Source organism: Ahaetulla prasina, chromosome 2 (genome assembly GCF_028640845.1).
Source record: "Ahaetulla prasina isolate Xishuangbanna chromosome 2, ASM2864084v1, whole genome shotgun sequence".
Classification (NCBI taxonomy): domain Eukaryota; kingdom Metazoa; phylum Chordata; class Lepidosauria; order Squamata; family Colubridae; genus Ahaetulla; species Ahaetulla prasina.
The window spans coordinates 249,437,214-249,459,837 of NC_080540.1; positions in this window are offsets into that span (position 1 = coordinate 249,437,214).

Below are 22,624 nucleotides of genomic sequence, written 5' to 3' on the forward strand. Positions count from 1 at the left end.
AGCCAGTCTATATTGATAGAGAATATTTTTATAAGAGATAAATTTATGTTTGAAAGATTCATTTTATTAAGAGAATTCTTACTATTCCTGCTATCTGCAATTATTGCTCAAATATTTCTCTATATTAACACTGGCTCTGAAGCTTTCAGGTTCAATTGATTCTGGTCCTAAAAAGTGGATTATGTATGCTAGATCCAGTGAAGCTTGGCAAGTTTCATGTTCTAAGGATATTTCCCTTTGTTTCAAATATCCCAGGGGAATGTCACATTTGCTTACTAGGGACAATCAAATATGTGTAGGTAGCCCTTGTCTTACAATCATTCATTTAGCAAATGTTTGAAATTATAATAACATTGAAAAAGATCTTTGCATTTATGAACATTTGCAGCAGCCCCGAGGTCACACAGTCAAACTTTAGGCAGGCAATGAAATAATAATCAAATATATTGCTTTGCTCTTTCAATTAATTTATTGGTCTCCCATGTAACTGTTCAACTCTTGGGTTTGAGATGAGACTTCAGAGTATATAGCTAAGCCAAGTAGTCAACTCAACTCACACAGCATGACCACTCATCCATTTAGTACAATATATTGCCCCAATTGACATCTTCCCCTATCCATGGCTATCTTAATATAATTTATTAGAATTAGGATTCATAAGATGTTGAATCATAAACTGACTGAATTTATTTCATGCAACAGAATTAGATAAAATGTGGTTGAGTAAGTTAGTTGTATACTAGCTCATGTAAAAATAGTTGCTGAGTAACAGTGCTATATAGGTGTTACATGTTGAATCTAAAAATATTGTGAAGAGCTTAACCTGAGCTTGCAAAGCTGAGCTAAAACAAACCCAAAGACCCTATACGGGTCTGGATGGGGAGAAACAGACTCAAGCTCAATCCCTCCAAGACGGAGTGGCTGTGGATGCCGGCATCCCGGTACAGTCAGCTGCATCCGCAGCTGACTGTTGGGGGCGAGTTAGTGGCCCCAAAGGAGGCGGTTCGCAACTTGGGTGTCCTCCTGGACGGACGGCTGTCTTTTGATGAACACCTGGCGGCCGTCGCCAGGAGGGCCTTTTACCAGGTTCGCCTGGTTCGCCAGTTGCGTCCCTTCCTTGATCGGGATGCCTTATGCACGGTCACTCACGCTCTGGTTACGTCTAGGCTGGATTATTGCAATGCTCTCTACATGGGGCTGCCCTTGAGGTGCACCCGGAGGCTGCAGTTAGTCCAGAATGCGGCTCTGCGGTAATGTGAGGAGCCGCTCGTGGCTCCCACGTGACATCGCTGCTCCGTAGCTTGCACTGGCTTCCTGTGGTCTTTGGGTGCGCTTCAAGATTTTGGTAACTATCTTTAAAGCGCTCCATGGCTTAGGACCGGGTACTTACGAGACCGCCTGCTGTTACCTTTTGCCTCCCACCGACCCGTGCGCTCGCACAGAGAGGTCTCCTCAGTGCCGTCCGCCAAACAGTGTCGGCTGGCGGCCCCAGGAGTAGGGCCTTCTCTGTGGGGGCAGTGGCGCTCTGGAATGAACTTCCCCGGTCTGCGTCAAGTGCCCGATCTTCGGACCTTCCGTCGTGAGCTCAAAACATATTTATTCATTAAAGCGGGACTGGCATAATTAGTGATGTATTTTAATTGGGTTTTTAATATTTTTTAACTTTTTAATTTAAATTTTAATAATCGGCCTTTAAAATTTGCTCTTTTTAATTGTTGTTTTAAACTGTATATATCTTTGTTTTTACTTTGGCTGTACACCGCCCTGAGTCCTTCGGGAGAAGGGCGGTATAAAAATTTAATAATAAAAAAAAAAAAAAAATAAGAGCCAGAAAAAGTATATATTTTTTTTACCCTCACCATTCTAGCACCCAGTATTTTGACTGCATCATGGATTTTAGAAGCTCAGCTAGATACATGCATACATACACATCATATACTGTATATGCATTTACTTCATGAAACACTTTGGTTGACACAGTTGACATCAGAAAAATAGGTCATATTATGATAATGTCATAATAGATATTTCAATCTTGCTAACGTCAAGTGTATTCATAGCATAATATTTCTTTAGGGAATTATATTTCTTATTAATTGAGGGCTTAACCCAGAAAAGCAAGGAAACAATATTTTCCTGTTTGCTTCTTTATTGAAAAGATGAAAAGATATTAGGGCAGAGACAAAAATAAAAACTCACAATGACCCAAAAATTCAATTACATTTATAGTGGCAGCTGAAGGAGAACAAAATCAATGACAGAAGCTTACTTATTACAGACCCATAGTTGCCATAAAACTGAAACTAAATCACATTGACAGGATCTGAACTTCAGGTAAATTGCTTTGAATTCAGAATGGGAGCCTGAAGAAATAATGGAAATGATATTGCAAGTTGTTGGGTGAAAAGGACTATCACTTGTATAAATCTATTGCTGCTCTGAATTGTATGGGTAGGTATTATGGGCACACACATACTCTAATACCTTATCTGTATTTTGTAAAGTAGAACCCTCTATTGTTTATTGAACAGCTAAAAATACTGGTGTCAACTGAATTTGCTTCTCATGTCAAGAGAATAATACTCTTTTGAAACAGGCTGATTGATAACCGACAATTTTATTCTGTTGAGCAGGAGACTTATGAGGCAATGACAGAAGAAGACCTATTGGTCAAACCAATTATTTTCCCCAAAGAATTTGTCCAGGCACATTCTTCATCTCCTTGTATAATGTTGGTTTTCTTAGCTAGGTGATAAAATGTTGTACATTTTTTACAATTCTCTCAACAAAAAGCAATCAAGATTTAGGGATTGTTTTTAGCACGCTTTGGTAACATTATGTGTAAAGCAGAGATAAGGTTAAAGAGTCTCCAAGATTTCTGAATCTCCAGAAGGAGAGAGGAATTTTTTTTCAGAATCCTGAATTAGGGAAATTAGAAGTATGAATTAACTGACATAATAGGATTCTGTTGGAAAGCATCTATAAAGTGAAATGCATTAAAATTAAAACAAAGATGACAGTGGGAGGCACCAGTTACCAGTTCAAGCAGGTCTTCCAGTGTCATCTTTTTTTTTTTAATGTCAATGCCTTTCACTTTAGTAGAAATCTATTATGTCAGTTAATTCATACTTCTAATTTTCCTAGTTCAGAATTCGGGGAAAAAAATGTCCTCTGTCCTTCTGGAGATTCAGAATTCTTGGAGATTCAAAACTTTCTTTGCTCAATTATAGAAATCTGCTGACAATTTCCTTTTTGGAAAAATTAAAATTTGGATTCTGAGTACAAAAACTGTTGTCCCTATTTCTTTGAATTCTGCTATAAATCATTCAGGCTGAGATTTGAATTAGGACTTTGAATTGAATGGGAAACAGTTCCAAATCATTTTGAGACTATTTTTTTTTACAATAATTGATAGAAGGTCTTACCCCAAAAACAAAATAGTATTTTAATCTCTCTTCTCAAATATTTGGTTTCTTAGTATCCTTCTTACATATGCTCATAATTGATTACAAATATAAATTATTTGATAAAATATTATTATTTAAATAAGAACATTATGTGTCTTTTATAATATGAGAATTTATTTTATCTAATTCATTTCAAGTTGAAACTTTCACTACAAATTTCATATCATTTTTTTTTCTGAAGGAGAATCCATTTCAGTGATTTTACAAAAAGAATATGAGACAAATGTTAACCATAGAAAGGAAATATCATAATCATAACATTATCTAGAAATGATGGCCTATATACAGGAAGCTATAGCTTTGGCTTTTTTCTTGAACATTGTACTTCAAATTTTAGGACTGAACTGTTCTTTAAGAACTACATCACTACATTTCATAGAAACAAAATCTTTCTTGTTGTGGGATGATCTGTTTCTCTCTATTAAAAGACTTAAGTTTTCATGAGTCACAGTTCACTTCAGAACAGATGCATGGAGAAGCTAAATTAATATAAGATTTAGAGTAGATGACAGTTTAGAGGAAAGGGAAAGGAGACACAGTAATTATGCAGGTATTGGTTATATATGAAACAGGTGACAAATATCATTTAACAATTGTAATATGTTAAAAACCTATTAAGACTTTTCCAAATATCCTCAAAGCTTTTCATATGAATTAAACAATTTCTTGTTTTATTGTGCTGTTACAGTTCCTTTTTTCCAAAACTGCGACCTTGAGAGTTGTAATGGAGTGTCCTAGAAAGTTAAAATGCTCTGATATTACTTTGTCCTTGTTCTGAGTCAACATGTCAAAACTGTGTCCATTAATGTTCTTGCAAAACTCTGTGCCTCTTTGTCCTATATAGAATCCAGAGAAGCATTGTTGGCAGATGATGGTATGTATCACATTTAAGGAAGAGCACATGAAGGCACCTGTACGTAATAGTGTTCTATGTTTGTTGCAGGTTTGCTTTCCATTTTAATATCATTGATTTATTGTTCCTTGCTGCTTGTAAGAATTTTCCTCAGGATGGCTAGTTTCTCTGTATGCAATGACTTGCCACTTATTGACTGAAAGTGCAGTCATAATTATTTTAACTTTGGTGATAATATATACTTTTTTTCACTTGAGATATATTGTCGACATTTTCATCATCTGGACCAAAGGAAATATATTGCTTATCAAATTCCATGATGACTTCAACAATGTCTACTCCACCATTAACCTCAGTCAAGTCAATTTTTTTGATGTGTAACTACACAATGGGCATAAACACAATGGACATACACAGAAAGCAACTGCTCACTATACATGCCTACACACTTCCAGTTTCCATCCAGAACACAACACCAAATCTGTCATATGTAGCCAGACTTTTTACTAAGCTACATTTCTGTTCTGACTACATCCCAGAGAAACTCAAGTAATGAAATTAAAGCAGCATTCAAAATACTGAAATACCTACCCAATGAGATCAGTGACTAATATATAGAACTATATTGATTCTCATGAGGAACCTACTAAGAGATAGATCACAAAAACAGAACAAAAGAATGCTCCTGGTTGACTTACAGCTTACAGTCACTAACATTATCAATAAGCTGTAGATATTGGATAATGACACTACACTTTTTCTATTTTTCCTTCACACCTATACCAACAGAATTATTATTGATTCCAACAACTTCACCTACAGGGTTATAGATGTCTTTGCATGCTTGTATATGCTCTCATGTGGTATATGCCATCATCCAACAGCAGTGCTCCACGGGATTTTGTATAGGACATACGTATCAAACGTTACACAAGCAAATTAATGAACAAAAAAGTTTGACATCAGGATTCAAAACGACAGCAAAGTAATATCAAAGCATTTCAACCCCCAGGATACTCTATTACAGATTTCAAAAATCACCATTTTTTTTTAAAATGGTGATTTTAACAGCACAACTGAATGATTGCTGAATGCATTTATATTAGAATGATTCAGCTTATTTCAATAGGTTTCCTCAAAATGTGAATTTATTGTTAATTGATATGATACTCATTTATATGCAATCTGTAGCTGTGCAATTATGTCTTCTACCACTTTTTCCATTGCCTGATTCCAATTTAAAAGTCCTAAATCAATTTAGCAAAACTGCATTCTTCCAATGAAGTGAATAATATATAATAATATAATATAATTAAAAGTAATGCCTTTTAATAAAAGGTGTTAGTCTGAAACACTGCTTGCAGACTGCTTTTGATTTTTGGCCACTGTAGACTAACCATGGCTCTCTTCCTACATTACTTTTCTTGTAGATTAAATACTGTATGCAATTTGAGTGTATTTACATTTCATATATCTTGCTATGCCATCAGACTGACTTGCTGTTTTCTACTCATTTATTTATTTAACACCAACCCACAAGGCATTACATGATTTATTAAATATATTATTTAATTTCAGTTTCTGGGTTGGGATAATTAGCAACACAATCTTATAAATTAAATCAGTATATAAAAATAACACTAATAAAGAATAAAATAGTGTTAAAATAAAAATATGTTAAAATTGTACATGCAGACTTTTGAGGTAGCATTAAGACATTATTCTTTTACAGATGCTTTAGGCTTTGAATTTAGGCAGGTTTATATATTGTTTTGGGGCTCCTGTCAGTTTATATGTAGTGTAATACAATGTTACGGGCTTGGATTGGCACTAAGGATTTTCAAGAGCACCATCAGTCATGGGAGTTCTCTCAGTAATTTTGAGCCAGCCATTTTGTCTCGTTGGCAGAGTTGTTGCTACAGGGACCAACTGAAAGCAAAGCTCTTTGTATGCTAAATTGGGGTCCTGAGCCAGAGGTGGGGTACAGATCTAATAAATAAATATTACTTTTCCTCTAATGTGAATATTGGCATCAATTTAATCTAGAATAAGCAGAGTAGTATTTCTTTTTTTCTTTTTTTTTAGTAATCTATAGTCCTAGTTTAGCTCTTCTAAATGCTTAAGATGTTTTAGAGAAAGAGTGCAAAAAAACAGAAGGACAGCCTCGTGGCTCCCATGTGACACCACTCCTGCACAGACTGCACTGGCTGCCTGTGGCCTTCCGGGTGCGCTTCAAGGTTTTGGTAACTATCTTCAAAGCGCTCCATGGCTTAGGGCCGGGCTACTTACGGGACCGTCTGCTGCCACCGATTGCCTCCCACCGACCCGTGCGCTCTCACAGGGAGGGAATCCTTAGGGTGCCGTCTGCCAGGCAGTGCCGACTGGAGACACCCAGGGGAAGGGCCTTCTCTGTGGGGGCTCCCACCCTCTGGAATGAACTTCCTCCAGGACTCCGTCAACTTCCTGACCTTCGAACCTTCCGCCGCGAGCTTAAAACACATCTATTTATTTGTGCAGGACTGGACTAGAATTTTAATTTTAAATTTAATTTTAATGGGGTTTTATCATTTTAATTGTAATTTTAAATTTTGGCCTATTTAAATAAGTTTTTTAATTAGTGTTTTATCTTGTATTATATTTGTATTTTTATCGGGCTGTAAACCGCCCTGAGTCCTTCGGGAGATAGGGCGGTATAAAAATTTGATTAAATAAATAAATAAATAAATAAGAGCAAGACTGGGATAAGGAGTAAAAAAAAAAGAGAGAGAGAGAGCCAAACACCTCCTCTTCCTATAACCTTCAGGGTAAGGCTTTGATTACCAAGTCATCCTGGCTTTGTTATCGCTTGTGAGGAAAAGCACACTTAAATCTGTTGCCCAAGGACAAATTGTGTCAAATGACGCAGTGTGGTCTTTAAAAATAAGAAACCTGACAAATAATTAAACTTGGGTTTCAATGAAACTGTCAGAGATCAATGATTTATGGCAGAGATTTGACATAAGTAAAAGGAATATTAGTTCCTAAGCCATAATGAGTATGTAAGCAGCTAACACCTGGAGAGGATAAATGATTTAATCCTTAACCAATTTCAATTAAAAGTAAGAGATATTGATAGTCTGATCATATAATATCAAGTATATTTATGATTTATATACTGTAGAAGAAGAATTTGAAAAAGGATCTTGTATTTATTTGTGCCCAGGAGATTTTTTTATTAACACTTCCCAAAATGCTTGAGACAGCTGGTATTTCCTGCATCTTTTGAGAGCATTGTTTCCCTACTGCCGATCATCTCTGCCAGAGGCAATTTATTATTGTTATTTTTTACTTGTATGTCAATAGTGCCACTTTTGTCTTTGCTTTTCTTATTAGTTTTAGTTGCAGTGGGATCTCTTCCTTCAACTTGAAAGCTAATACCAAGTGGAAAAGCAGCAGAATCGTTTTCACAGGAGGAAACACTATTATTTTTAAAGAATATTTTTGACTTCTTTTAGAATGCTCTATTTTTGATGTGCCTGGTCTGATTTTATTTTCTGATTATAAACATTTCCAGCACAGCCGCAGCTCAATCTAACTCCCTGGGTATAGTTTATCAGGAAGCAATTTTGTTTAAATGGAAAGACAAATGAATTGATGCTCCCATCAGCTATCTGTCCCACTAATGCAATGTTGTACTTGGGATTTATCACAGACTAAAAGAGAATTTATTTTAGGGTGAAGGGAAGCTGGGAATTGTTAAAAGTATTGGCAGTGTATCACTGGTGTGTTAGATTTGCCACTAAACCCTTCTGAAATATGTTTCAGGAAAAGGAGAGAAATGGCCTGTCACTGTGAAAGATTGAGGAGTGAACAAGGCAGATGTCTAAACCAGTTCTAAAGGTCAATCAGCTTCATCAGAAACCGCCTGAAGGACTACCAATGCAGCGTAATATGCTCCTGGGAGGCACTCAGTCTAGATTTCTAATAGCTATATGTTGTAAACCCATCCACAGAAAAATTGCAGAGGATTTCACTCGCAAAAAAAAAAAGTGATAATTTTATGACTCTAAAAGCTCATTTATTTTCCACAAAGGCAGCAGCATAGGCCACTTGATCACAGGGTTTAATCATTCTGACTAGGAGCATGGGAACCCAATGAACAATTTAATATGCATTTAAGGTATGGCTGGATGGGGGGAAATGGTGAACTCTGGGGTTATTTTGCAGTCCAAGGATATGAAAGCCGGCCAGCAGAAAATAAAATGAATGAATGATTTGAGGGATAGGAGCACTTTCCCTTCTTGAAGTCCAAACATAGTCCTTTTAATCTAGGCTGTCTTTGCTGCATTAGAACAAGGTAAAAAATGGACAAGAAAGAAAATGACTTATTTTATTATTGTTTGGGAGGTTAATGAAAACAAGAGTGATTTTGATCTTAGAAGTACTGCTTTATAAATCCTTAGAAAATCACACCTGGAATACTGCCTCCAGTTTTGGTCACCACATTATAAAAAAGATGTTGTGACATTGGAAAAAGTGCAAAGAAGAGCAATAATACGATTAAAGCAGGGGTGAAATGTAAAATTTGTTACTACTGGTTCTGTGGGTGTGGCTTGGTGGGGGGGAATATGACTGGGTGGGCGTGGCCAACTTTTTTTTTTTTTACTTTTAAAAGCATTTTTTCTACAACCTCTTCGGCCAAAGAGGTTGTAAAAAATGCTTTTAAAAGCCTGTGATGATCAGGCAACTCAGCTGGGATCACCAGAGGAAAAAAAGCTTTTAAAGGGTTCTAACAATCCCAGCTGAGTTGCCTGATCGCCAGAACCTTTTAAGAGCATTTTTTCTAAACCTCTTCAACCGAAGAGACTGTAAAAATGCTTTTAAAAGGTTCTGGCAATCAGGCAACTCAGCTGGGATCGCCAGAGGAGCTTTTTAAAAGTTTTTTTTTTTTTTACAACTTCTTTGGCAGAAGAGGTTGTAGAAAAAATGCTTTCTTACTATCCCAGCTGAACTGTGCGATCATCAGAGACTTTTTTTACTTTTAAAAGCATTTTATTGGTCGAAGAAAAAATGCTTTTAAAAGTAAAAAAAACAAACACAACCTCTGATGATTGCGCGGCTCAGCTGGGGTGGTGGTGAGGGCAGGGATTTTTGCTACCGGTTCTCCAAACCACCCGCCACCATCACTACCAGATCAAACGATCTGGTCCGAACCGGGAGCATTTCACCCCTGGATTAAAGGCTTGGAGACTAAAATGTATGAAGAATGGTTGCAGGAACTGGATATGTCTAATCGAGAGAAAAGTGGAGCTGAGGGTGGTGGCATGATAGCAGTATTTGAGTATTTGAAGGACTGCCACAAAGAAGCAGGGGGTCAACTTATTTTTGAAAGCACCAGAAGGCAAGACAAGAAACAATGGAGGGAAACTAATCAAGGAGAGAAGCAACCTGGAATTAAGGAGAAACTTCCTAATAGTGAGAACAATTAACCTGTGGAAGAGCTTGTTCTTAGAAGTTGTGGCTGCTTCATCACTGGAGATTGTTAAGAAGAGACTGGACAGCCACCTTTCTGATATGGTATAGGGTTTCCTGCTTGATCAGGGGATTGGACTAGAAGACCTCCCTTCCAGCTCTATTCTGATTGTTAGCTTCAGTGCTCTTCTATAAAAGCAACACTTCACTCAGCTTAAAGTGTATCTTTGCTAAAGGTCTAATTGCATTTGCTCCGTGACTGGATTAAAGGCTTATGATCTTGTGCAGTTTGAGAATAAAATATGAAATATGAGTTAGAGTTACATTCTGTCTGAAACTTGCTGATTGATCATTTTTGTGGCCAGTTCTCCTTACAAATCATAGTTTACCAATAAAGGAGAATATTTGTAGCTCAGGGTTGAAATGAAGGATCCTTAGTGCTCTCTGAGCTTGCTTGTTTTCTTGCAGACGTTTCATTGCCCTAACTAGGTAACATCATCAGTGCTAGTAATGAGTGCTGTTTGCTGTCAGTTTATATTATGGTGACTTGCTTGTCTGAGGATGGTCTTAGGGATTCTTTGGTTGGACTGTTTGCTGATGGCTCTGGCAGTTTCTTGACTGGGGTATTTTGTATTTTTTTACTTGATTGTTGGTCTGAAGTTAACCTTGGAGTTAATCTATGCTGATCTGGTTGCTGATTACTGGTGGAGAGGTGCTGGAGTCTTTTTTGTTGTTGCTGTTGTTCTCTTTAGGCCTGGTCGATTGTCTCTTTTGCATAGTCGATATAAGTTGTTTAGGTCTATGTGTCTATTGATGGCTGATTTGACAGAGTGCCAGGCTTCTAGAAATGGCATTTTTGGATTTGGCCTGGTCTAGGATTGTCACTGAAGCAGTAGGCATGAGTTTAAATGGACTCCAGAGGATGGTAGAGGACAGGAAGGCCTGTAGGAATGTTGTCCATGGGGTCGCGATGGGTCGGACACGACTTCGCAACTAACAACAACAAGGATTGTCACATTTTGCCAATTGAAACTATGGTTAAAACCAAAGAAGCCATGACCGCATTGTTTCACAGTACACCTGACTTGATTGAATACATGAAGATGAAAACACCCAGGATTATGGATTTTATAAATGTCTGCTTAACTACATAATTCCAATTAGATGGCCAAATTTACCAAAAAATGAAAGGGATATCTATGGGAACACTGCTTTCAGGGCTTATAGGGGATATTGTTTTGCAATCCTAACTCCCCTAACCCTTACCCTAACCATAACCCATAGCACTTCCACAAATACTACTGAAAATATGGATCAGATATGTAGATGACACCTTCACCATAATAAAAAAGACAAATTAGCACCATCAATAATTATAACAATTATATATGTCAATTATATATTATATATAAAATATTATATATTATATATGTCAAATTTCATAAAGACCAATAAATAGTGTTCAAGCTCTAGTTCTTTGTACAAAAATGGTGATAAGTGCATTGCTTCAGGAGAGAAATGGTGACAGAACATCCATGTCAAATTTTGGCCTGTGTTTAAAATCTTATAAAAGCATAATGGCATCATAATTTTTACAAAAGAAATATCCTCAAACAAAAAGGAGGCATGACAGGTCTTGGATACTGTTGAGAACTATTAGAAATATCCTATAAATGGTGCAAATAGTCTTTATTAATTACATAGATGGTATGATACTTGAAATATACGCCTCAAAACCTAAAGCTACAGTAGCTACATTTTGATCCAATTGACCCAGTTTTATAAGCATTTAATTTTAATTGCTTTAGGTATTTCCTTCATGTAAATATTATGTTTACTGTGTTAGCCAACAAAAAACCCAAAGTCTTTATTCTCCTCATTCTCCCTGTTTAATTAAAGCTTAATTAAAGTTTCATTTAATTTTCTCACAACTATAACCACTTTCCTACTTCAAGCTCCGGTAGTACAATAATTGGCATATAGGCTTATCTCCACTTCTGATGGAAAAAAGAAAAAAAAACAAGTCATGTTTCATTATATTAATGACTAACTACAATTCTCTGGTAGGACTAACTACGATTCTCTGGGGAGTTTTATTCATCATTCTTCTTGATTCTGATACGTTATACAGTTGAATCTCCAACTGAATTCAGTTTCAGTTTTCTGTTTTCCAACTCAAGTTGTCCTGAGCACTTCAGAGTGGAAGGTCTCCAATGCTTCACTTTTTTCTAGTACCACCTCCAGATAATAATTGGATGTAATGTTTGGCATACTTTCTCCCTTCTAGGCTGGGCATTAGAATAGAATAGAATAGAATAGAATAGAATAGAATAGAATAGAATAGAATAGAATAGAATAGAATAGAATAGAATAGAATAGAATAACAGAGTTGGAAGGGATCTTGGAGGTCTTCTAGTCCAACCCTCTGCTTAGGCAGGAAACCACTTCAGACAAGTGGTTATCCAAAAACTTCTTAAAAATGCATCTATAACTTCTGGAGGAAAGTTGTTCCACTGATTAATTGTTCTGTCAGAAAATTTCTCCTTAGTTCTAAGTTGCTTCTGTCCTAGTTTCCATCCATTGCTTCTTGTCCTATCCTCAGGTGCTTTGGAGAATAGCTTGACTCGCTCTTCTTTGTGACAGCCCCTGAGATATTGGAATACTGCTATCATGTATCCCCTAGTCCTTCTTTTCATTAAACTAGACATACCGAGTTCCTGCAACCGTTCTTCATATGTTTTAGCCTCCAGTCCCATAATCATCTTTGTTGCTCTTCTCTGCACTCTTTCTAGAGTCTCAACATCTTTTTTACATTGTGGCGAGCAAAATTAAAGGCATTATTCTAAGTCTGGCTTTACCAAGGCATTATAAAGTGGTATTAACACTTCATGTGATCTTGATTCTATCCTTCTGTTTATGCAGCCAAGAACTGTGTTGGCTTTTTTGGCAGCTGCTGCACACTGCTGGCTCACATTTAAATGGTTGTCTACTAGGACTCCATTCAATTTCCACTTTCATGCTAAAGGAACTGGAGTAGTGGTAATGAAGACATTCCTACATCGGTATTTCTTATCCTATTTAACCTCTATATACAGATTCTACTTCTGAGTATCTCTATAAAACAACATTCTTATTTAAATTATTTTAACCTCTATTCAGATTTCAGTCTCATGACAAAAATCTCTCTTAAATTTTATGCTTACTCTCCAGCCAGGAATACTATCTATTCCATATTCGATAGTACTCAGTATCTTCCCTCTCCTTCATTTCCATCGATAATTTATCCATTTCTGCACATTCATATTTTTTTATTATTATAATTTGATCCGGAGGGATATCCGGATGTTTCCAGTTCTGTGCTATCAATATGTGTAATATGATATATTGAATATTTTGTTCCATTTTCCCTCCCAGAATGCCCAACAGGAATAGTTCTGGTTTTTTTTTTTTTCTGCCCTTTTATTTCATCCAGTCAGTTTTTTATCTTCCCCCAAAATTTCTTAATCTTAGGGCAGGTCCACCACATGTAGTAGAATGTTCCTTGTTTGTGACCACATCTCCAACAATTCGGGGACCTATTTGGAAACATCCTGGCCAATCTCACTGGTGGCAAATGCTATCTATAAAACATTTTGTACAGATTTTCTTTATAAGCAGCTGACATCATTAGCTTGCAGTTTCTCTCCCACAATCTATTCCATTGATCCAGATAAATATTATGTCTAAAATTTCTTGCTCAACTGATCATTGTTTCTTTGACGGTTTCTTCTATTTTGAATTTTAACAAAAAATTATACATTTTGATAATTATTTTTCCCCCGGATCCAAGTAATAATAATATTTTTAATTTGTATACCGCCCTTCTCCCGAAGGACTCAGGGCGGTGAACAGGCAGATAAAATACAGACATACACAATAATTAAAACAACCCTTAAAAAACTGATTTAAATTTGCCCAAAAATTAAAATAATATACACTCCCATAAAATTACAAAAATTTAAGAACCCATCAAATTCAATTAAAATTAAAGGTAAAAATCAAGTTAGTCCAGCCATCCGAAATAAATAGGTTTTAAGTTTGCGGCGAAAGGTCCTAAGGTCAGGTAGTTGTCGAAGCCCGAGGGGAAGTTCGTTCCACAGGGTTGGAGCCCCCACAGAGAAGGCCCTCCCCCTGGGGGCCGCCAGTCGACACTGTTTGGCTGACGGCACCCTGAGGAGTCCCTCTCTGTGGGAACGCACCGGACGATGGGAGATAGAGGCCGGCAGTAGACGGTCCCGTAGATAGCCCGGTCCTAAGCCATGGAGCATTTTAAAGGTGGTAACCAATACCTTGAAGCGCACCCGGAAAACAACAGGTAGCCAGTGCAGTCTGCGCAGGATAGGTGTTACGTGGGAGCTCCGAACCGCTCCCTCAATAACCCGCGCAGCCGCGTTCTGGACTAGCTGAAGTCTCCGGGTGCTCTTCAAGGGGAGCCCCATGTAGAGAGCATTGCAATAGTCCAGGCGAGAGGTAACGAGAGCATGAGTGACCGTGCATAAGGCATCCCGGTCCAGGAAGGGACGCAACTGGCGGATCAGGCGAACCTGATAGAAAGCTCTCCTGGAGATAAGATATAAGTAATATCTTATCAAGTTCCAATTGTTGGTAATGAAGACATTCATGTGTGCGAATATCTGAGAAGCCAAAGGGAAGGCATGAAGATAATGAGGAGGAAGAAATCTCTAAACCCCACCCCCACACCCTAACCTATCCTATTGCCTGCTCCACCTAAGACTTAATCTTCAAGACTTGCCATTTTTGCACAGATGGAAAGAGCATGAAACAAAGGAACAAGTCAGATCCTGAGGTGACCATAGCCCAGATTGAGCCACCAGCAAAACACAACAATTTATATTGGTATTTTTAAGTTGGCTTAAGAAATAATTGGGAGCATGATGCAAAATGAGTAGATTAGGCTGTAGTTTAAAATTATTCTTATTATCTAGGACTAACTATCTGGACCCTGAATTAATTTTGACCTTTTACTGTTCTGTTGAGTTCTGTTATATATGGAAACCTTTTGTAGCACTGATAGATCATGTTTCGGTTTTACTGTGTGGCTGGTTGATATTTGCCCAGAAGAGCAAACTTAACAAATCCTATGTACCTGTCAAGTCCAGTGGAGAATGGAAGAACAGAATTAATAGGAAGTAATATATATATTTTCTCCACATATAATAAATCTGCTGGATAAGAGATTGGAAACACTGAAACAAAACAGTGTATTGCACTTTCTTCCATCATAATTTCTAGTCCCCTAAAGAAGCTGTTGATAAAATAACCAATCATTGCTTGATTGCAAGGATCGTTCTACTTTGAAAATAGATTTTTCACTCTTTGAAATTCATTGCTTTTACCATCACCATGATGTTTTTGGGGGAAAAAATAAAAACCTTTTTTTTCTCCTGTTTGCTGCCATGGGGAAATTTTTTGCAAAGCTCCCAACAGCATTGCCTAGCACAATATTTCTCAACTTTCACAAATTTAAAATGTGTGGACTTCAACTCCTTGAATTCCCCAGCCAGCACACTGAAGATTGAGAGACACTAGATTAACACATTGGAACTGGAATTTCATCAAGGGTCTGTTTTGCCCAATCCAAATTGTTTTGCTGTTTCAAAACATGGAATTAGAATATATAAATACTGTTTATTTTACATCAGGCAGTTATACAGTAAAAATATATGTCAGTTCCTCAGAATAATTATTCCTTTGTCTCCAGCCAGGAATACTATCTATTCCATATTCGATAGTATTCAGTATCTTCCCTCTCCTTCATTTCCATCAATAATTTATCCATTTCTGCACATTCATTCATCTATTCCGTATTCGATAGTACTTTATAAGGTAAGGCATGTCTATAAAACATCAAAAATATTGACCAGGCTATCCCACATCCTTTATATGGATAATCTGAAGCTGTATGATCCAAGATATTGAAGTGGAATTTGAACTGGACAAATATGCCACTATCACCATCAACAAGGGGAACATAGTGATAACTGAAGGAATCAGGATGGAAATAACATCAAGAGTCTGGTTGAAGATGATCACTACAAATACCTGGACAAGCTGACAATAACAAGCACGCAGCAGCCAAGAAGCAACTTAGAAGTGAATACATCATGAGAGTGAAGAAAATATTAAAGTCCCAAATTAGATGGAGGAAATATCATTAAGGCAATTAATACTTCAACAATTCCAGACATTAGATACACATTAGACACACAGCTGGAATAATGGATTGGACTCAAGCAGAACTAAAGGCCCTGAATAGGAAGACCAGAAAAATAATGATAATAATCTTCATCCACACAGCAGTTGATAGACTCTACTTATAAAGGGAAAAAATATGGTGTGGAATGTTGCAAGTATACCAGATAGTTGAAGAAGAAAAAATGCCATTGAAAGAAGATATGAAGGACAGTGAAGAAGATTCATCGAAGCCACTATATCAGGAAAGCTTACTGAGTAGAGGAGAGACTAAACTGGTCTACAAGAAAAACCAAAGGAAGAACAGAAAAGGGACACGGCAAGGCAAAGTATTTACATGACCAGTACATGAATAAATAGTAGTCAAAGCAAGATCTTAGCAATGGCTAAGAGCAGGAAAATTGAAGAAAGAGACAAAGAGTTAATTATGCCTGCTGAAGGTCAAGTGCATGTGGGTGAGTGTGTAATTTTTGATAAAAGCAATTATATTGGAATGGAACAATTGAAGTTTACATGTCTATGGAACATATTTTTCTAAAAAAGTATTGTGTTTATTTCCAAGGATTTTCATTAAAACTGTGGCTTGGCTTGGGGATATTTCTTTAGTTTCAAGAAGAAAATTAATACATTGCTAAAGTGAATAGGAATAAATAAATGTTTATTATAAAAGCTAACCTATTGTTTCTTAGTATAGAAGCACCCAGCTAATAGCAGCAATTACAATCAAGGACAAATCTTCTCACAAAGCATGTTCACATTTATGCCTAAAGTGGAAAGGTCCATAGTCAATATTGTTCTCATTTTTAAAAAGGGAAAATGATTTAGCATTTTTCTTCTGTTTATTTCAAAAGGCAATTTTACATGTCATTAGGTACAACAATAAGCTATCAGTTATCCATATGGTTACAGTCACAAGAAATAGTACCCAAACTAGCCTTCAAAAGGTTAGCCACAAAATGCCGGTTTTACAAAGGATATGTAAAGCAGAATAAATATCAAATATTCCTGCAAGTTTATTGAGGTTATTTGGCCTATTACCTGCTAATATACAATACAGAAATAATATGAAATAACTCAAGAGTTTTTCTAGCTAACAGGTTCTTGAAAGCAGTTATGGTGATGTAATGGATTGGGTAGGAAATTGAGTAATGGAAAGTACCTTCTAATTTATTTGATCACTGCTTATTGATAACACAACAGGAAAGGAATACATTCTGATCCATTTAATCACTTCATTTGTCCATAAGGTTGTCAGGATCTTACACATCTTAAAGGAGAGGTCAAACAAAAATTGAAAGAACAGATAAAATTGTATAAATGCAATTCAAGACCTGCAGTATCCATCTAGAAGTATAGTAGAACTTACTGCCTAAAAATAAAGGACTGCCTAAAAATAAAGCTGCATAGCCTCCTTGTTGCTATACAAAGAGACTTTACTTGCTAAAGTGTTCTGTCAGGAAAATAATATTTTCCCAGCAGAAATCCTCCCATATGGAGGTAGAACTTGTGTTCCTGATCAATGATTTGCCCTACTTAAATTCACCAGATGCATCAGTTATGGAATAAGAGTTGGAAGGGACCTTGGAGGTCTTCTAGTTCAACTCCCTGCTTAGGTAGGAAACCCTATACCATTTCAGACAAATGGTAATCCAATCTCTTCTTCAAAACTTATAGTGTTGGAGCATTTACAACTTCTGGAGCAAGTAGTTGCACTAATTAATTGTTCTAACTGTCAGAAAATTTCTCCTTAATTCTCAGTTGCTTCTCTCCTTGATTAGTTTCCTCCGATCACTTCTTGTCCTGCCCTCAGGTGCTTTGGAGAAAAGTTTGACTTCCTCTACTTTGTGGCAACCCCCGAGACACTGGAACACTGCCATCATGTCACCCCTAGTTCTTCTTTTCATCAAACTCAATATGGGACTATACCCAGCTGCCTGGTGGCTCTTGTAGCACTTATTTCTTATTCCTGTTTTGCCTGTGTAGTTGCCAAAACATAAGCTTTTGCATCCACTTTCTTTCCTGGTTATCACTTGAGATATATATAAATAAATATATATATAAATATAAATATATATATATATATATATATATATATATATATATATATATATGTCTAAATTGGAAGTGTCTTGGCGACGTTTCGACAAAGTCTCATTCGTCATCTTCAGGCTTCAGCTTCATGCTTCTGGAGCAATGTGTGACCTCAGAATATATATATATATATATATATATATATATATATATATATATATATATATAAATAAATATATATATAAATATAAATATATATATTTTCTGAGGTTTTCGCGGGTGTTTGTATGTAGGTCTTTGGTTATTCGGGTTTTCTCCCGTGTAAAATTGGAAGTGTCTTGGCGACGTTTCGACAAAGTCTTATTCGTCATCTTCAGGCTTCAGCTTCATGCTTCTGGGAGCAATGTGTGATTGCAGCTGTTTCTTCCTTTTTAACTGCTAGTGGGGGTTTGAACTGATTGGGTGGGAGCTTGGCTGTGCTCTGATTGGATGGGGTTTTTTTTTGGTGCTCTGATTGGCTGGGGGTGTGTCCTGTTTGGATGGGGGCTTGGTTGTGCTCAGATTAGTCTGAGTTGCAGGGGGATTTGAGCTGGTGAGCTGCATTGCTGTTGTTTGGCTTCGTGTTCGTGATCATGCTACATCTTCATAGTGGGTGTCTGTCTGCTGTATATATGGATTGGAGGGGTTTGAAATGGCTAATGTTGCAGCTGCGGTCTGGCTTCTGGTCCTTGGTTGTGCTTCCTGATCAGTGTGGGTTTGGGTCTGCTTTCTGGGTGTATGTGTGGTGGTGACATCCTGTGTGGACCTCGTGAGTGTGGGTCTGGTGTCATTCCTCGTGTTAGGGACTCGTTTGTCAATAAGGGCGGGTTTCCAAATGGCTGGTAGGCGGGAGGTATCATCTCATTTATTCATGCTGTGTGGGCGTTTTTCTATCTCAATGGCTTCTCTGATTATTCTGTTGTTAAAGTGTTCAGTTTTGGCAATAGTTCTTGTTGTGACCCAGGTTCCTGGACCCGGACTCCTGGACTCGGATGATTCAGAAAGTGAGGGAGAAGACCTGGCAAGCCCTGCTTCTCTTGGGCCCTCTCCCTCCCTGGCACCCACTCAAAGGGAGGAGGAGGGGCTGGCAAGGCCTGATTCTCTTGAGCCTTCTTCTGATTTGGCAACGCCCCAAGAACAGTTTTGGAGTGATGCAAGACTGCGCAGACGTGACCAGCGCGCGAAGCAGAAGCAGCGTTGGGATAAAGCCAAGGAATGATTGTCATGCAGTGACATCTGCGGAGACTATAAATAAGAGGCGGGACTTCCTGGTTTTTTTGTCTTGGACAAAGCAATGAATTTGCGCAGGCAAACTGTATCAATGGAGGAAAGAATATATTCGTGAGTAATTCTGGCCTTATCTATAATTTCCTCGTTATCTCCAGAAACTTGGCAGGCCTGTGGGTAGACGTGGCCAGGACATTTATCTATGTAAATAAATTAGAAAATAAGGCCTTTGACTGACTCTTTGCTGGGAGTATTGGGGGGAGGGAAACAGAACAGTTCTGATCTTTTTAAAGTCAATATCATGTCCTGTGGCTTTAAGGTGTTGGACCAGGAAAGAAGTTGGTTCCTCTCTTTTGACTGAGTTCTTGTGTTCTTCAATGCGTGCACTTATTCTTCTGTTGGTTTGTCCGATGTATGTGGTGGGGCAGGTGGTGCATGGGATTTCATATACTCTTTGATTTTCTAATTCAATTTTGTCTTTGGGGTTTCTTAGGATGGTGGATATTTTTTGGTTTGTGCAGAATGCTGTCTTGATGTGTTTGTGGAGGATCTTGCTGATTCTGTCTGTGGTGCCTTTTATATATGGGAGGAGGGCTGTGCTGTTTTCTTGCTCTCTGTCTTGGATTTTAGTGGGTCTTTTTGGATTAGGTTGGTAATCTTATTTCTTTGGAATCCATTGGATGTTAGTACGTAGTGAGAGTGTGTAGTTCGGTTTTTAGGTGTTGTTCATCAGCTAAGCATTTTGTTCTGGAGATGAATGTCTTGGCTACGGAGTTGATCTGTGCTGGGTGGTGGTGTAAGAGTGCATGCAGATAGCGGTTTGTGTGTGTTTTCTTCTGGTAGATGGTGTGTCCTAGGGAGCCAACTTCTTCCCTGGTCCAACATCTTAAAGCCACAGGACATGATATTGACTTTAAAAAGACCAGAACTATCGCCAAAACTGAACACTTTAACAACAGAATAATCAGAGAAGCCATTGAGATAGAAAAACGCCCTCACAGCATGATTAAACGAGATGATACCTCCCGCCTACCAGCCATTTGGAAACCCACCCTTATTGACAAACGAGTCCCTAACACGAGGAATGACACCAGACCCACACTCACGAGGGCCACACAGGATGTCACCACCACTGTTGTGCCTCGGCTGCCCCCCTCTCCGCAGCCGGGCCCCTCTCATCTCCTGTTATCTCAGCCAGAGATGGATAATGAAGACGAATGGCCTGGCATGCCTTCAGCCCCCAGTCCTGGCACCATGCCCGGACAAACTGAGCAAATAAACTCCTCCCCGACAGCATGTGAACATGAGGAACATGAAGCCAGTCACGAGCTGGAATTGCCGGCAGCTGGAGGATGGATGGATCCACGCTTCCGGAGAATGGAGAGGCGATGTCAGCAAAAGGAAGGGAGGGGCATGCCTGGATAAGTGATGAGTCATGGAGCCACACCCCATGGCCTACATAAAGGATCTGCTTTCTGGCATTCTTTGAGTCAGGCAAAGTCTAATTTGGATTGCTGAAGTCACATCTTGGACTCCTGCCTGTCCTGAGAACTCTGACAGAACTTTGGCAAAGCTGCAGAGGCTTTGTGGCCATGCTTGATACAGACTTCCCTGACCCGGCCGTCAGAGGAGGAGTGGGACACGACAACCACACATCCAGCCAGAAAGCAGACTCAAACCCGCACCGATTATGAAGCACAACCAAGGACCAGAAGCCAGACCGCAGCTGCAACATTAGCCATTTCAAACCCCTCCAATCCATACATGCAGCAGACTGACACCCACCATGAAGAGGTAGCACGACCACGACCACGAAGCCAAACAACAGCAATGCAGCTCACCAGCTCAAATCCCCCTGCAACTCAGACTAAGCTGAGCACAACCAAGCTCCCACCCAAACAGGACACACCCCCATCCAATCAGAGCACAACCCCTCCCCCCATCCAATCAGAGCACAGCCAAGATCCCACCCAATCAGTTCAAACCCCTACTAGCAGTTAAAAGGAAGAAACAGTTGCGATCACACATTGCTCTTAGAGGCACGAAGCTGAAGCCTGAAGATGACAAATGAGACTTAGTAGAAACGTCGCCAAGACACTTCCAATTTTACACGGGAGAAAACCCAAATAACCAAAGACCTACATACAAACACCATATATATATATATGTATATATATATATGTGTGCGTGTGTGTGTGTGTGTGTGTGTGTGTGTGTGTGTTTGTGTGTACATATATACATACACACATACACATACACCTAGGGTGGGATCCTACTGGTTCGCTGCGCATGTGTGCACAATTTGCAGAAAATTGAACTGAAAGCAAGGAAAACAGCAGAGGAGTGGCAATTCACTCCGCCACCCCTGATCAGCTGGGATTCGGAAGGAGAAATATAGGTAAGTATAATGCAGGGGCGGGCGGGCCTACATGAAAGAAACAGAGAACCGGTTTGCTCACAGCTGAAAGTCAAAGCTAATGTTTCGCCCAAACTGGTCCGAACCGGTAGAAATCCACCACTCTCTCTCTCACACACACACACCACACACACACACACACACACACACACACACACACACAGAGTATACAACTCAAGAGTGGAAATAAAAAGTTCATCACAAGGCAACAGCCTTTCATAAGTGTATGCCTGAAGTCATTTATCAAGCAATCTGCTTTCCTTCTGGTTTAATAGCTAGAAAAGTGGATGTGGCAAAGGTTCATTGCTAGCCCATCTCAGTGCCAACAGAAAGGAGAAGAGAAGTATAGAAAAAGGTTTGCAGATATGTATCCTTATAGGCACCTTTGCTTCAGAATTTACTTAAACTGGAGAAGTTTCTCATATAGCAATCTTCTCCCTGATCAGCAACATCTGTTACCTTTCTTGCTTATTTGGTCCAGGAAAAACCCTGGATGTGGCTGAGATGTGGTTCCAGGAGGAGGAGAATGAAAGAGTTCTGAGCTCTCTTCTGAAACTATAATGAGGGAAACAACAGTACCTGCATATTGCTAAGGCTCACGAAAGGCCGGCTGTCGGACCAGTAGGCTTTATAATGGCCTACTTTCCCCTTGGCTCTAAGATGAGAAGAAAGGATATTACTGCTGCTATGTTGATGGATTTAAGTACAGGTTTTCACCTTGAACTGAATAACGAAAATGTTGTGTGCTGAGCAATTCAAGAATAAGGGATTTCTTACAACCTTCATGAGCACTTTTCAAAATTATTTTACCCTTTTTCCAGTTACATGGGCCAGGCTATGTGCTAAATCTATCATGACTGCTGCTTCTCAGAAGTTTTGAACTAGGGA